Source organism: Ovis canadensis, chromosome 19 (assembly GCF_042477335.2).
Source record: "Ovis canadensis isolate MfBH-ARS-UI-01 breed Bighorn chromosome 19, ARS-UI_OviCan_v2, whole genome shotgun sequence".
NCBI classification, from domain to species: domain Eukaryota; kingdom Metazoa; phylum Chordata; class Mammalia; order Artiodactyla; family Bovidae; genus Ovis; species Ovis canadensis.
In genome coordinates this window covers 14,828,434-14,846,509 of record NC_091263.1, presented here as the reverse complement: position 1 = coordinate 14,846,509, position 18,076 = coordinate 14,828,434, and the positions used below count along the sequence as shown (strand labels likewise).

The 18,076-nt window shown below is 37.9% G+C and overlaps 1 protein-coding gene across 1 annotated transcript in view; it reads right to left on the bottom strand.

Annotated features, from left to right (window-relative positions):
- UBE2D4 (ubiquitin conjugating enzyme E2 D4) overlaps positions 1 to 18,076 on the bottom strand; it is a 114,879-nt gene that overhangs the window by 87,909 nt on the left and 8,894 nt on the right. The gene's annotated exons all lie outside the window — the stretch shown is intronic.

Below are 18,076 nucleotides of genomic sequence, written 5' to 3'. Positions count from 1 at the left end.
AGGCCTCCCCAGACAGCCATTTTGCTTTTTTGCATTTCTTTTCCATGGGGATGGTCTTGATCCCTGTCTCCTGTACAATGTCACAAACCTCATTCCATAGTTCATCAGGCACTCTATCTATCAGATCTAGGCCCTTCAATCTATTTCTCACTTCCACTGTATAATCATAAGGGATTTGATTTAGGTCATACCTGACCTGCCTCTTGAGAAACCTATATACAGATCAGGAAGCAACAGTTCGGACTGGACATGGAACAAAAGACTGGTTCCAAATAGGAAAAGGTGTACGTCAAGGCTGTATATTGTCACCCTGCCTATTTAACTTATATGCAGAGTACATCATGAGAAATGCTGGGCTGGAAGAAGCACAAGCTGGAACCAAGATTGCTGGGAGAAATATCAATAACCTCAGATATGTAGATGACACCACCCTTATGGCAGAAAGTGAAGAAGAACTAAAGAGCCTCTTGATGCGTTTGCTTAAGGCTCAACATTCCAAAAACTAAGATCATGGCATCCAGTCCCATCACTTCATGGCAAACAGATGGGGAAACAGTGGAAGCAGTGGCTGACTTTATTTCTTGGGCTCCAAAATCACTGCAGATGGTGATTGCAGCCATGAAATTAAAAGACACTTACTCCTTGGAAGGAAAGTTATGACCAACCTAGATAGCATATTCAAAAGCAGAGACATTACTTTGCCAAAAAGGTCCGTCTAGTCAAGGCTATGGTTTTTCAAGTGGTCATGTATGGATGTGAGAGTTGGACTATGAAGAAGGCTGAGCACCAAAGAATTGATGCTTTTGAACTGTGGTGTTGGAGAAGACTCTTGAGAGTCCCTTGGACTGCAAGGAGATCCAACCAGTCCATTCTAAAGGAGGTCAGCCCTGGGATTTCTTTGGAAGGAATGATGCTGAAGCTGAAACTCCAGTACTCATGCGAAGAGTTGACTCATTGGAAAAGACTCTGATGCTGGGAGGGATTAGGGGCAGGAGGAGAAGGGGACGACAGAGGATGAGATGGCTGGATGGCATCACTGACTTGATGGACGTGAAGTCTGAGTGAACTCCGGGAGGTGGTGATGGACAGGGAGACCTGGCGTTCTGCGATTCATGGGTTCACAAAGAGTCGGACACCACTGAGCGACTGAACTGAATAGAACTGCACTCAATGGTCTAGTGGTCTTTCCTACTTTCTTCAATTTAAGTCTGAATTTGGCAATAAGGAGTTCATGATCTGAGCCACACTCAGCTCCTGGTCTTGTTTTTGCTGACTGTATAGAGCTTCTCCATCTTTGGCTGCAAAGAATATAATCAATCTGATTTCAGTGTTGACCATCTGGTGATGTCCATGTGTAGAGCCTTCTCTTGTGTTATTGGAAGAGGGTGTTTTCTATGACCAATGCATTCTCTTGGCAAAACTCTATTAACCTTTGCCCTGCTTCATTCCGTATTACAAGGCCAAATTTGCCTGTTACTCCAGGTGTTTCTTGACTTCCCACTTTTGCATTCCAGTCCCCTATAATGAAAAGGACATCTTTTTTTGGGTGTTAGTTCTAAAAGCTCTTGTAGGTCTTCATAGAACCGTTCAACTTCAGCTTCTTCAGTGTAACTGGTTGGGGCATAGACTTGGATAACTGTGATATTGAATGGTTTGCCTTGGAAATGAACAGAGATCAATCTGTCGCTTTTGAGATTGCATCCAAGTACTGCATTGCAGATTCTTTTGTTGACCATGATGGCTACTCCATTTCTTCTAAGGGATTCCTGCCCACAGTAGTAGATATAATGGTCATCTGAGTTAAATTCACCCATTCCAGTCCATTTTAGTTTGCTGATTCCTAGAATGTCGACGTTCACTCTTGCCATCTCCTATTTGACCACTTCTAATATACCTTGGTTCATGGACCTAACATTTCAGGTTCCTACGCATTATTGCTCTTTACAGCATAGGACCTTGCTTCTATCACCAGTCATATCCACAACTGGGTAATGTTTTTGCTTTGGCTCCATCCCTTCATTCTTTTCGGAGTTATTTCTCCACTGATCTCCAGTAGCATATTGGGCACATACTGACCTGGGGAGTTCCTCTTTCAGTATGCTATCATTTTGATATGGAACTAACAGAAGCAGAAGATATTAAAAAGAGGTGGCAGAATACACAGAAGAACTGTACAAAGAAAGATCTTCACAACCAAGATAAATTCGATGGTATGATCACTCAACTAGAGCCAGACATCCTGGAATATGGTGTCAAGTGGGCCTTAGAAAGCATCACTACGAACAAAGCTAGTGGAGGTGATGGAATTCCAGTTGAGCTATTTCAAATCCTGAAAGATGATGCTGTGAAAGTGTTGCACTCAATATGCCAGGAAATTTGGAAAACTCAGCAGGGGCCACAGGACTGGAAAAGGTCAGTTTTCATTCCAATCCCAAAGAAAGGCAATGTCAAAGAATGCTCAAACTACTGCACATCTCACCTGCTAGCAAAGTAATGCTCAAAATTCTCCAAGCCAGGCTTCATCAATATGTGAACCGTGAACTTCCAGATGTTCAAGTTTTTTTTTGAAAACGCAGAGGAACCAGAGAGTAAATTGCCAACATCCACTCGATCATTGAAGAAGCAAGAGAGTTCCAGAAAAACATCAATTTCTGCTTTATTGACTATGCCAAAGCCTTTGACTGTGTGGATCACAGTAAAGTGTGGAAAATTCTGAAAGAGATGGGAATACCAGACCACCTAACCTGCCTCTTGAGAAACCTATATGCAGGTCAGGAAGCAACACTTAGAACTGGACATGGAACAACAGACTGGTTCCAAATAGGAAAAGGAGTACATCAAGGCTGTATATTGTCACCCTGCTTATTTAACTTATATGCAGAGTACATCATGAGAAACGCTGGATTGGAAGAAGCACAGTCTGGAATCAAGATTGCAGGGAGAAATATCAATAACCTCTGATATGCAGATGACACCACCCTTATGGCAGAAAGTGAAGAGGAACTCAAAAGCCTCTTGATGAAAGTGAAAGAGGACAGTGAAAAAGTTGGCTTAAAGCTCAACATTCAGAAAACGAAGATCATGGCATCTGGTCCCATCACTTCATGGGAAATAGAGAGGGAAACAGTGTAAACAGTGTCAGACTTTATTTTTTTGGGCTCCAAAATCACTGCAGATGGTGACTGCATCCATGAAATTAAAAGACGCTTCCTCCTTGGAAGAAAAGTTATGACCAACCTAGATAGCATATTGAAAAACAGAGACATTACTTTGCCAACACAGGTCCGTCTAGTCAAGGCTATGGTTTTTCCAGTGGTCAGTATGGATGTGAGAGTTGGACTGTGAAGAAAGCTGAGCGCCAAAGAATTGATGCTTTTGAACTGTGGTGTTGGAGAAGACTCTTGAGAGTCCCTTGAACTGCAAGGAGTCCATTCTGAAGGAGATCAGCCCTGGGTGTTCTTTGAAAGGAACGATGCTAAAGCTGAAACTCCAGTACTTTGGCCACCTCATGCAAAGAGTTGACTCATTGGAAAAGACTCTGATGCCTGGAGGGATTGGGGCAGGAGGAGAAGGGGACGACAGAGGATGAGAGGGCTGGATGGCATCACTGACTCGATGAATGTGAGTTTGAGGGAACTCCAGGAGATGGTGATGGACAGGGAGGCCTGGCCTGCTGCGATTTATGGGTTCACAGAGAGTCAGACACGACTGAGCACCTGAACTGAACTGAACGAATAAGAAATGTAGAGATATGGGGTTGGAGCCCAAAGTAAAAACAGGTTGCCAAATGTTAAATTTTTAGTACCTATTTTCTACCTTATTAAAAAATATAGTATATTTTAAATCGCTAAGGTAATGTGTATAGTTGCCAAATACTCTCATGTGTCACATTGTTCCAAGAATGAATTTAAAGGTTTTTCCACTTCCCTTCATGTTTATCACCTATATATATGTGTGTGTGTATATATATATAATATATATCACATATATGCATTTATGCAAGAAATTATGAAGGTAAAATGTCAGCAATAAGCCTAATCCTACAAAATTTTTAAACAAAGCTATTCCTTTCTCTTTTTGACACTGTTAACTTCAACATCTTCAGTGTGAATTTTAGGTCAGAAGTCTCTCGTATATGAGCCACCCTCCAGATAAGTGATTTTCCTCTATATTTTGTACTGTTGTTATATTTTAGTCATTTAATGCTAAAAATATTTAATGTTATGCCTTGTTCTTCCATATGCCATTGAGCAAATAGAGCTGTTTTGAAACATATTTGTTAGGTAACTAACTCTTTGCCTTTTCAGAGGTAAAATAGAGAATAGCAGATCATTATAAAACTATAAACTTCAAAAGGACAAGTTGATTAGTTGATTAATTTTGTGTCACAACATCTAAAGGTAAATAACCCTAGTTTTAGTTGTCAATTAAATTTTAAAAATCTTTTCTATTTTTTTAATGCTTTAATGCTAGATATGCCTGTTTTGTTTCTACACTGCAACTCAAAGCTAATGTTTTATCATTTAATTTTAAAACAAGTAATTAATTTACTTTTGCACCAATCTACACACTATATTTATGGTATAATAATGAAAGAACATTAAATAAAAGAAGACTGGAATTGAAATTTAGATAACATCTTCCCACTGATCAGATATACTCATTCCAACTCAAAATTAGCTCATTCTTATTTTGGATTGACTTCTTAAACTACACTTAGTAATCATCAGATTGCCCAGACACCACTCTTTCCTATGTTTAAAAACAGTCTGAAAAACTACATTTAACTAGCAACAGCTGAATTGACTAGTAGTGTATGCCATTCAGTAGGTGTTGCATGTGTTAAGGCTTGTATATGAATTGTATATACCAAATTATTTATACATTTTAAATGACTAGAACCATTCTTATATGAAACAGATTATATTCTTAACATGTTTATATTTTTGTAACTTGAAAAACCAAAACAATATTTGCCCTGTGACAGGTTTTCTCAAAAGAAAAAGCATTATCCACTCTGACCAAGTCAGATTTATAAAATGAATCATTGTAATATGTTACATTAACAGTTCAGTTCAGTTCAGTCGCTCAGTCGTCTCCAACTCTTTGCAACATTAACAGTAAAAAGGGGAGAAAACCATAATGATTATCTCAATTGTTGCATAAAAGCATTTTACATGATTTAACACATTTTTATGATAAAAACATGCAATAAACTGACTAGACATAACACCTCAACATCAGTTCAGTTCAGTCGCTCAGTCGTGTCCGACTCTTTGCGACCACATGAATCGCAGCATGCCAGGCCTCCCTGTCCATCACCAACTCCCGGAGTTCACTCAGAGTCACGTCCATCGAGTCAGTGATGCTGTCCAGCCAGCGTTTCTGATGATATATTCTGCATATAAGTCAAATAAGCAGAGTGACAATAAACAGCCTTGACGTACTCCTTTAAGGCATTTATTCCTAGGTATTTTATACTTTTTGTTGCAGTGTTGAAAGGGATTGTTTCCTTCTCTTATTTTTCATTGTTACTGTATGGGGATGCATGGGAATTCTGTGCATTAATTTTATATCTGACTTTATGATATTCTTTGATGAGCTCTAGTAATTTTCTAGTGTTATTTTTAGGATTTTCCATGTATAGTGTCATGTCATCTGCATACAGTAAGAGTTTACTTCTTCTTTTCCAATCTGGTTTCCTTTTATCTCTTTCCTTCTCTGATTGCCATGGCTAGGACTTCCAAAACAGTGTTAAATTATAGTGGCAAGAGTGCGCAACCTTGTCTTGTTCCTGATCTTAGAGGAAATGCTTTCAGTGTTTCACCATTGAGAATAATGTTTGCTGTGGATTTGTCATATATGGCCTTTATTAAGTTGACATAGGTTCCTTCTATGTCTACTTTCTAGAGAGCTTTTATCATGATTTGTTGTTGTTCTTTAGTTGCCAAGTCCTGTCTGACTCTTGGCAGCCCAATGGACTGCATGCAGCTTGCCAGACTTCTCTGTCCCTCACCATCTCCCAGAGTTTGCCCAAATTCATGTCCAGTGAAACAGTGATGCCATTCAACCATCTCAAGCTCTGTCACCCCCTTCTTCAGCCTTCACTCTTTCCCAACATCGGGGTCTTTTCCCTCCTATGTCACTCATGAAGATGGGGTCCTGAAGTTTGCAAGTGTGCAAAGTTAGGTTACTGCAGCCATAATTCCTTGTTTCTCTGGCAGGCCCAGGCTTTTCCCTGGATTCCCTCAGCTGTGTCATACTGGCCTCCTCAGAGTATATTCATGGCAGGCAACCAGAGTCCTCTCCGTGGGGTCCAGCCCCCAAAGCCTGAGCCTCAGCATCCAGCCCCTACTCACCGTGGCAGGTGTGCAAACAGCGTTTTGGCTAGAAAGTGTTGGGTGGCAATGATCTCTATGGTGAACTCTCCACTTTGCTTTCCAAGCACCTGTTGCTGGTTCTCCTCTGAGATTCCAAATCTCCACCTGTCCCTATCTTTGAGGGAGTTTCCAAGTGTGCAGAAAAAGTGTTTGTCTTTCATAGCTCCCTTCCCAAGACACAGGTCCCTGTCCCAAATCCTTTGTCTCTACTTTTTAAAATATCTTTTGCCCTACATCATTCTGTGGAGATTAGCTTGCCTTTTTGGAAGTCTACGGTCTTCTGCCAGTGTTCAGTATTCTATAGGGGTTGGTCACATGCAGATGTATTTTTGATGTAATTGTGGGAAAGGTGATATGCCCATTCGACTCTTCTGCCACCTTGTGTGGGTCTCCCAAATAGATTTTAGAACAAAATCCATTTCCGGGAGCCACCACGGGAGATCCCACCCATGACAAGGTCATGTGGAAGAGAACTGTTAAGCAAGGCTTCAGGACTCGAGGGGCTCCCTAGAACTGCTCGAGCATCTACCCCAAACCCAGAATCTGTCTGTCTTACTATTTCATGACTTTCACCAACTCCTCTGACATTAACAGGAGGCTATTCCTGACCACCTTTCTCTGGAGAAAATCAACTTAGGGCTATAGCTAATAAGTCTCTTGGACATGAGAAAAATATTTCAAATCAACCCCCCTCTATTAGCATTCTAGCTTGCTTGGCAGGTATATCCAGACTCTTGCAGCTACGCATGTGATTATTTACAGCCTCCCAACTGTGAGAGGCATGGAAAGCCTAAAACATAGAGTCTTTCAAAGAGTTAAAAGTTATTCGAGTAGTGCTAATGTAGGATTTCATTATTGGGCCAATGCTTGTTGCTAAGTTCCCATATCTCTTATCCACTGTGCACCTGGGAGTGCATTAGTTAACATAGTTGGAAAGTAAGAAAAACAAGTGTAGCCTTGAAATTAACCACATCAAACTTTTGAGCTAATTGGTTCTTTCTTGTAACTCACTGCACCTTTGCTCTGTGAGAAATGAAACTTGTTTAATACGTTTTGAGGCTGACATAGATTAGAAACATAAGAAAAAACATTTCAAGGGAAAATAAGTTTTTTGGTTGAACAGCCTTTATCAAAAGAGGGTCATAAAATGTTCACAGGCCTCCAAGGCCAGAAGATAATGTACACAATATTGTTTATGGGAAAGGTTTGCAGAAAAATCCTGGTTTCGATAAAGAAAAAACAGATGTAATGTTTGGGCTGACTCTGTATGAGTTTGCATCTTTCATTTCCCTCTATGTATAAGACAAGGTATAAAAGTACCTTTTAATAATAAAGCTATTGGGCCTTGCTCGAAGAAGCTTGGTCACCCTGTGTTTTTCTTTTTTTCTCTTTTTTTCTCTCTTACTTTCTTTTTCAGGCTAATCTCTTGGAGCATAGAGGCTCCCTGCATTCACTTATCTGCCTGGGTTTCTAAGAGCTGAATGGGAAGATGTTCTGTGTTTTCACTCCCTCGGGAGACCGGGAAGGCACCTGTGGCCTCCGTGAACAGGGCAAATTTCTTGTCTCAAAGTTTTATTGGCTTTCTATGTAAACCAAGGAATATCAGCCTCTTTCTATTTTCTTATCTACAACATTCTTTCCGTATCTCTCTAAATCAATTGCCGACGTCGTTTTTCCTTCAGGTTCCCCTGGATCCTGCAGGGGCTGGACCCCAGCGGTCCATGAAGAAAACAATGGACATTACATAATGATAAAGGGAAGAAGAAGGATATATTAAACGCTTTAACATATGCACCCAATAGAGGAGTCCCCAAATATATAAACAAATAATAATAGAAATAAAGGGAGAAATGGACAATAATACAATAATGGTAGGAGACTTTAACAATCTACTGACACCAATGGACAGATATTTCAGAAATGAAATCAATAATGCAATAGAGGTCCAAAATGACACAATAGGCCATTTGGACTTAATTGATATCTATAGGACACTACATCCAAATACATATTCTTTTCAAGCAGACAGGAAAAGTTCTCTGGGGTGGACCACATTTGATGTCACAAAACAAGTCTCAACAAATTCAGTTGGATAGAAATTAAAGCAATCATCTTTTCCAACCACAGTCATATGAAATTAGAAATCAATTGCAAAAAGAAAAATGGGAAAAGAACAAATACGTGAAACCTAAACAAAATACTACCAAAAAATCCAATCAGTCAATTATGAACTCAAAGAGGAAATCAGAAAATACCTCAAGACAAATGACAATGAAAACATAGCCTTATAAAATGTATGGAATGCAGAAAAACAGTTCTAAGAGGGAAGTTCATAGCAATATAGGCCTTCCTCCAGAAACAAACAAACAAACAAACAAACAAAAAACAAATGGAAACTCAGATAGAAAAATCTAACCTACCACCTAAAAGAATTGAGAAAAGAAGAGCTAACATAACCTAAAGTCAGCAGGAGAAAGGAAATAATAACAATCAGTGAGGAGATAAATAAAATATATATTAATATTAAAAACAACAAAAATGATCAATGAAACTAAGAGCTAATTTTTAAAAAGGTAAAGCCAACAAACCTTTAGCCAGATTCATCAAGAAAAGAGAGAGAGAGGACCCAAATAAACAAAATAAGAAATGAAAGAGGAGAAGTAACAACCTCAGGAAAAAAAATCATAAAAGAATACTATTAACAGTTATATTCCAACAAATTGGTCCACCTAGAACAAACAGACAAGGTTCTAGAAATATAGAGCCTGCCAAAACTGAGTAAAGAAAAATTAGGTAATTTGAACAGACCAATCACACGAAGTGAAATAGAATTTGCAATAATAATAATAAAAACTCCATGTGAACAAAATTCCAGGATTGGACAACTTCTTCAGGTAATTCTACCAAACATACAAAGAATTTACACCTATCCTCCTCAAAATATTCCAAAATCTTGAAGAAAAAGGAACACTCCCAAATTCATTCTATAAAGTCACCAGCACCTTGATTCCAAATTCAGACAAAGACACCACACACACAAAAAAAAGAAAGTAAAAAGAAAATTACAAGTCAATATCTGTGATGATTATAGATATAGAAATTCTCATAAAATGTCAGCAATCTAGATCCAACTACACATAAAAAAGGATCATACACCATGATCAAACTGGATTCATTCCTGGGTCAAAAGTGTGGTTCAACATGCACAAATCAATCAATGTGATACAATACATTAACAAAAGGAAAGACAAAAAATATGATAACCTCAACTGATGCAGAAAAAGCATTTAATAAAATTTATTATATGTTTATGATAAAAACTCACCAAAGTGGGTATAGAGGTAACATATTTTAACACAATAAAAGCCATTTATGACAAACCCACAGCCAACATAACACTCAAAGGTGAAAAGCTGAAAGCCTTTCTGCTAAATTCCGGAACATCTCACCATTTCTATTCAATATAGCATTGGGAATTCTGGTCACAGCAATTAGACAAGAAAAAGAAATGAAATATATACAGTTTGAAATGGAAAAGGTAAGATTGTCACTATCTGCAGATAACATAACATTACATAAAGAGAACCCTCAAGTCTCCACAGAATGATTATCAGAATAAATGAATTCAACAGGTAGAAGAAAACAAGAAAAAATCTTGATACAGAAATCTCAAGATACAGAAATGTTTTGGATCTTTACACTAACAATGAAATGCCAGAAAGAGAAAGAAGAAGAAACAAAACAATACCATTTAAAACCTGGTCCACAACGTGGAAGAAATGGACAAATTCTTAGAAAAGTACAACTTTCCAAAACTGAACCAGGAAGAAGTAGAAAATCTTAACAGACCCATCACAAGCATGGAAATTGAAACTGTAATCAGAAATCTTCCAGCAAACAAAAGCCCAGGTCCAGGTGGCTTCACAGCTGAATTCAACCAAAAATTTCGAGAAGAGCTAACACAGATCCTACTCAAACTCTTCCAGAAAATTGCAGAGGAAGGTAAACTTCCAAACTCATTCTATGAGGCCACCATCACCCTAATACCAAAACCTGACAAAGATGCCACACACAAAAAAAGAAAACTACAGGCCAATAACACTGATGAACATAGATACAGAAGTCCTTAACAAAATTCTAGCAATCAGAATCCAACAACACATTAAAAAGATCATACACCATGACCAAGTGGGCTTTATCCCAGGGATGCAAGGATTCTTCAATATCCGCAAATCAATCAATGTAATTCACCACATTAACAAATTGAAAAATAAAAGCCATATGATTATCTCAATAGATGCAGAGAAAGCCTTTGACAAAATTCAACATCCATTTATGATAAAAAAATACTCTCCAGAAAGCAGGAATAGAGGGAACATACCTCAACGTAATAGAAGCTATATATGACAAACCCACAGCAAACATTATCCTCAGTGGTGAAAAATTGAAAGCATTTCCCCTAAAGTCAGGAACAAGACAAGGGTGCCCACTTTCACCACTACTATTGAACATAGTTATGGAAGTTTTGGCCACAGCAATCAGAGCAGAAAAAGAAATAAAAGGAATCCAAACTGGAAAAGAAGAAGTCAAACTCTCACTGTTTGCAGATGACATGATCCTCTACATAGAAAACCCTAAAGACTCCACCAGAACATTACTAGAGCTAATCAATGAATATAGTAAAGTTGCAGGATATAAAATCAACACACAGAAATCCCTTGCATTCCTATACACTAATAATGAGAAAGTAGAAAAAGAAATTAAGGAAACAATTCCATTCACCATTGCAATGAAAAGTATAAAATACTTAGGAATATATCTACCTAAAGAAACTAAAGGCCTATATATAGAAAACTGTAAAACACTGATGAAAGAAATCAAAGATAACACAAATAGATGGAGAAATACACCATGTTCATGGATCAAAAGAATCAATATAGTGAAAATGAGTATACTACCCAAAGCAATCTACAGATTCAATGCAATCCCTATCAAGCTACCAACGGTATTTTTCACAGAGCTAGAACAAATAATTTCACAATTTGTGTGGAAATACAAAAAAACTCGAATAGCCAAAGCAATCTTGAGAAAGAAGAATGGAACTGGAGGTATCAACCTGCCTGACTTCAGGCTCTACTACAAAGCCACAGTCATCAAGACAGTATGGTACTGGTACAAAGACAGAAATATAGAACAATGGAACAAAATAGAAAGCCCAGAGATAAATCCACACACCTATGGACACCTTATCTTTGACAAAGGAGGCAAGAATATACAATGGAGTAAAGACAATCTCTTTAACAAGTGGTGCTGGGAAAACTGGTCAACCACTTGCAAAAGAATGAAACTAGAACACTTTCTAACACCATACAGAAAAATAAACTCAAAATGGATTAAAGATCTAAACGTAAGACCAGAAACTATAAAACTCCTAGAGGAGAACATAGGCAAAACACTCTCTGATATAAATCACAGCAGGATCCTCTATGACCCACCTCCTAGAATACTGGAAATAAAAGCAAAAATAAACAAATGGGATCAAAGCTTCTGCACAACAAGGGAAACTATAAGCAAGGTTGAAAAGACAGCCTTCAGAATGGGAAAAAATAATAGCAAATGAAGCAACTAACAAAGAACTAATCTCAAAAATATACAAGCAACTTATGCAGCTCAATTCCAGAAAATAAAATAAAATAAAATAAAATAAAATAAACTGTGGAAAATTCTGAAAGAGATGGGAATACCAGACCACCTGACTTGCCTCTTGAGACACCTATATGCAGGTCAGGAAGCAACAGTTAGAACAGGACACGGAACAACAGACTGCTTTCAAATAGGAAAAGGAGTACGTCAAGGCTGTATATTGTCACCCTGCTTATTTAATTTATATGCAGAGTACATCATGAGAAATGCTGGGCTGGAAGAAGCACAAGCTGGAATCAAGATTGCTGGGAGAAACATCAATAACCTCAGATAGGCAGATGATGACACCACCCTTATGGCAGAAAGTGAAGAAGAACTAAAGAGCCTCTTGATGAAAGTGAAAGAGGACAGTGAAAACGTTGGCTTAAAGCTCAACATTCAGAAAACGAAGATCATGGCATCCAGTCCCATCACTTCATGGCAAATAGATGGGGAAACAGTGGAAACAGTGGCTGAATTTATTTTGGGGGGGCTCCAAAACCACTGCAGATGGTGATTGCAGCCATGAAATTAAAAGACGCTTACTCCTTGGAAGGAAAGTTATGACCAATCTAGACAGCGTATTAAAAAGCAGAGACATTACTTTGTCAACAGTGGTCCTTCTAGTCAAGGCTATGGTTTTTCCAGTGGTCATGTATGAATGAGAGAGTTGGACTATAGAGAAAGCTGAGCCCTGAAGAATTGGTGCTTTTGAACTGTGGTGTTGGAGAAGACTCTTGAGAGTCCCTTGAACTGCAAGGAGATCCAACCAGTCCATCCTAAAGGAGATCAGTCCTGGGTGTTCATTGAAAGGATTGATGTTGAAGCTGAAACTCCAATACTCTGGCCACCTGATGTGAAGAGCTGACTCATTTGATAAGACTCTGATGCTGGGAAAGATTGAGGGCAGGAGGAGAAGGGGACGATAGAGGATGAGATGTTTGGATGGCATCACCAACTCAATGGACATGGGTTTGGGCGGACTCCTGGGGTTGGTGATGGACAGGGAGGCCTGGCATGCTGCGGTTCATGGGGTCTCAAAGAATTGGACATGACTGAGCAACTGAAGTGAACTAGGTTTGCCATAGCCTTTATTCCAAGGAGTAAGTGTCTTTTAATTTTATGGCTGTAGTCACCATCTACAGTGATTTTGGAGCCCAAGAAAATAGTCTGTCACAATTTCCATGGTTTCCCCATCTATTTGCCATGACATGATGGGACTGGATGCCATGATCTTAGTTTTCTGAATGTTGAATTTTAAGTCAGCTTTTTCACTTTCCTCTTTCACCTTCATTAAGAGGCTCTTTAGTTCCTCTTCACTTTCTGCCATAAGGGTGGTGTCATCTACATAGCTGAGGTTATTGATATTTCTCCCGGCAATCTTGATTCCAGATTGTGCTTCACCCAGCCTGGCATTTCTCATGATGTACTCTGCATAGAAGTTAAATAAGCAGGGTGACAATACACCACCTTCATGTTCTCCTTTCCCAATTTGGAACCATTGTTTCTTGTTTGGTTCTAACTGTTGCTTCTTGGCCTGCACACAGATTTCTCAGGAGGCAGGTAAGGTGGTCTGGTATTCCCATCCCATTAAGATTTTCCATAGTTTGTTGTGATCCACACAGTTGAAGGCTTTTGTGTAGTCAATGAAGCAGAAGTAGATGTTTTTGTAGAACTCTCTTGCTTTTTCAATGATCCAGTGGATATTGCCAATTTGATTTCTGGTTCTTCTGCCTTTTCTAAATCCAGCTTGTACATCTGGAAGTTCTCAGTTCACACACTGTTGAAGCCTAATAGCTTTTTCAGGTCAGTTCAGTTCAGTCACTCAGTCCTGTCTGACTCTTAAATCACAGCACGCCAGGCCTCCGTGTCCATCACCAACTCCCGGAGTTCACTCAAACTCACCTCCATCGAGTCAGTGATGCCATCCAGCCATCTCATCCTCTGTCGTCCCCTTCTCCTCCTGCCCCCAATCCCTCCCAGCATCAGAGTCTTTCCCAATCAGTCAACTCTTCACATGAGGTGGCCAAAGTACTGGAGTTTCAGCTTCAGCATCATTCCTTCCAAAGAAATTGCAGGGCTGATCTCCTTCAGAATGGACTGGTTAGATCTCCTTGCAGTCCAAGGGACTCTCAAGAGTCTTCTCCAACACCACAGTTCAAAAGCATCAGTTATTCAGCACTCAGCCTTCTTCACAGTCCAACTCTCACACCCATACATGACCACAGGAAAAATCATAGCCTTGACTAGGCGGACCTTTGTTGGCAAAGTAATGTCTCTGCTTTTAAATATGCTATCTAGGTTGGTCATAACTTTTCTTCCAAAGTGTAAGCATCTTTTAATTTCATGGCTTTTTAGTTTGATATAATTCTGCTTGAATGGGTTTACTTTTGTTGCCTGAGTGTTTGGTGTCATATCCAATAAATCATTGCAAAATCCATTATTTTGTTTTTTCTATGTTTTCTTCAAGAGTTTTATGGTTACGGGTTTTATGTTTATGCCTTCAATGCATTTTTGTATATTATGTGAGATAAAGATCTAACTTTATTCTTCTGCATGTATATATCCAGTTTTCCTGTCACCATTTATTGATCAAACTTTTCCCCAATTTTGCATATTTTGAGGGGAATGGTGCCACATGGTTTATGGATTCTTAGTTCCTTGACTAGGAATTGAACCTGAGCCCTCAACAGAGAAAGCTTAGAGTTCCAACCACTGGACAGCTAGGGAATTCCCAGTATTCTTTATACACTTCTTAAAGATCTGTTGACTGTAGAAGTGTGGGCTTATTTCTGAGCTCTCTACTATGTTCCATTGTTTTATGTTTGTTTTAATGCCAGTACCATAGTTGTTTTTTTTTTGTTTGTTTGTTTGTTTTAATGTGCTACTTTTCTTTTATTCTCAACTCAAAGACCAGATAAATTCAAAGTTTTTTCTTTCCTTGAAAAGAAGATTAAAATAAATATCTGAAACAGCATCATTGCTAGATAGTAGGAAAAGGATAAGTAGATTAACTCAAGCTCAGTTCTGGCACACCGACTTGAGAATGCCAACTCTCTCTCTTAGGAATGAAAGATATTTAAATACAGATTATTCCTTCTGTACTCTTTAGTTTTGTATAATTTTAATAGTTTTATAATATATTTTCAAGTCAGTAAGTGTAATGCCTTCAGCTTTGATCTTGCTGTATAAAACTGCTTTTCATATAAAAGGTCTTTAATGGTTTCAAGTGAATTCTAGGTTTATTTTTTCTATTTCTGTAAATAATATCATTGGGATTTTGGTATGGATTGCATTGAAACTATAGATCACTTGGGTAATATGGATATTTTAACAATGTTCTTTCAATCCACGACATGGCATGTTCTTCCATTTATTTATGTCTTCTTCAATTTCTTTCATCAGTGTTTTATAGTTGTTAGTGTACAAGTCTCTCACCACTTTGATTAAGTTTATTACCAACTATTTTATTATTTTTGATGCTATTATAAACAATATTTTTAACTTTCCTTTTTGTACAGATTTTTGTGTATAGGTATGCCATTGATTTTTGTATACTAACGTGTGTATGTTGCAAATTTACTGAATTCACATATTGGTTCTAACAGGTTTTGGTGGCATCTATAGGGTGTTCTACATAGATCATGTCATCTGCAAACATAATTTTATTTCTTTCTTTCCGATTTGGTTGCTGTTCCCTGTTTATTGCTTAGTTGCTCTTTCTAGGACTTATAGCATGATGTTGAACAGAAGTGGTAAAAGACAGCATTCTTTTTTGTTGTTATTTCTGATTTGGGGGGAAATTTATAGGCTGTCATCGTTGCTCTGGGTTTTTCACATATGACCCTTATTACAATGAAAAATTTTCCTTCTATTCCTAGTTTTAGTGTTCTACATTGTGAAAGATTATTGAATTTTGTCAAATGCTGGCTTTTTTTTTTTTTTTTACTGTGTGAATTGAGATGATCGTGTGTTTTTTCCCTTCATCATATTAATTATGTTACAAGATTACATCATATATTACATTGAAAGATGTTCATGTGTTGAAGCATCCTTGCATTCCAGGAGTATATCCACTTGGTCATGGTGTATAATTCTTTGCTGTGTTTCCGTGTTGTATTTGGAAGGCTTTTGTTGAGGAATTTTCCATCAGTACTCATAGGGCATATTGATCTGTAGTTTTCTTACAGTGTCTTTATCAAGCTTTGGTACCAGGGTAATATTGACTTCATAAAATCAGAGGTGCTCTTTATTCTGGAAGAGTAAGAGAAGTATTGGAGTTAGTTTTTCTTTAAATGTTTGGTGAAATGCACCTGGCCATCAAGTGAAGCTATTTAGACAGCAGTTTTCTTGTTTGGGAAGTTTTCTGACTACCACCTCAATGTCTTTTACTTGTTACAAATTAATTCAGACTTATTTCTTATTGAGTTATGGTTGACAGTGTGTTTCTAGGAAAACTGTTTTAGGTTATCCAATTCGTTGGTATACATCTATTATAATGCTCTCCAAAATTATTTTTGTTTCTGTAAAATCTGTAGTAATGCCCTCATGTTTACTTCTGATTTTAGTAATTTGAGTCTTCCTTTGTTTTTTCTTAGTGAGTTGAGCAAAGATTTGTTAATTTTGTTCTTTTCAAAAAGTCAACTTCTTAAAAAATATTTGGCTATGCTGGGTCTTAGTTGCAGCATGCGGGATCTCCTATCTTCATTGCAACATGTGGAATCATTTTAGTTTAGGCATGAGGGATCTTTAGTTGTGGCATATGAACTCTTATTTGTGGCATGCAGGATCTAGTTTCATGACCAGGGGTCAAACCCAGGATCCAAGCACTGGGAGCACAGGATTTTAGCCAGTAGATCATCAGGGAAGTTCCAGAATCAACTTTTTACTTCATTGATTTTTCTCTCTAGTTTATCCTCTACTCTTTATTTTCTCTGCCCTAATCTTTTTCTTCTGTTTTCATTTTGCTAGCTTTGAGTGCTCTTCACTTTGTTTGTTTGTTTTGTTTTTCCTTAAGATACAGAGTTAGGTTATTAATTGGAGGTCTTTCTTCTTTAACACAGATATTCACAAGTATAAAATTCCTTCTTAGCCTTGATTTTGCTGTGTCACATAAGCTTTAACATATGGTGTGTCTTATTTTCATCATGGTATTTCCTAATGTTCCTTATGATTTATTCTTTAATCCACTGGTTTTTAGAGTCAGTTTTTTAATTTCCACATATTTGTGAATTTTCTAGTTTTTCTTCTTTTTTCTACTTTCATTCCACTGTGATCAGAAAAGTAACTTTGTAGTGTCTTTAAAGATCTTTAAAGATGATTTGTCTTTAAAAAATTTGGCCTAACATAGGGTCTATTCCAAACAATGTACCATGTACACTTGAGAAGAATGTGTACTCTGCTGTTATTGAGTGGAGTGTTCTATATATGTCTGTGTGGACTGCCGTATCAGTAAACAAATTATGTTGCTGCCATCAGTGACTATAGCCACCCCAGACTTTATATCCCAAGGACATTCAGGATGGTTAAGAACAGGATACTGGTCTTAGGTAGTTAAGGTGCATGTCAAAGGAATGTTTATAATGAGCCTATACTCTTGAACCTTGCCATACATAGAAAAGTGATAAATTCATTAACTTGAAATGTCTGGGTTTTCTTTAATTAATCGTCTTTTGAAGTTCTGACTACCTGGTTTTTGTTGCAAAACTTCTATGTGTCCTGTCTCCTCCCTTACCTCTTCAGAGCAGTCCCTCACAGCTATATGAAAGGCTGTCTTCTGGAATTAAGTCCTCAGAAAGCCTTAAAACATAATTGCCAGCTTTTAGATTGTGCACTTTTTTCTAGTTGACACCTGTTAAGTAAAACTGACTTGTAGTACTGTTTAAGTTATCATTTTCTTTTGTCTGGTTATATCTACTATTGAAAATGATCACTGAAGTATTCAACTATGACTGTGGAACTACTTCCCCTTCAATTCTGTGAATGTTTGCTTCATTATATTTTGAGGCTCATTT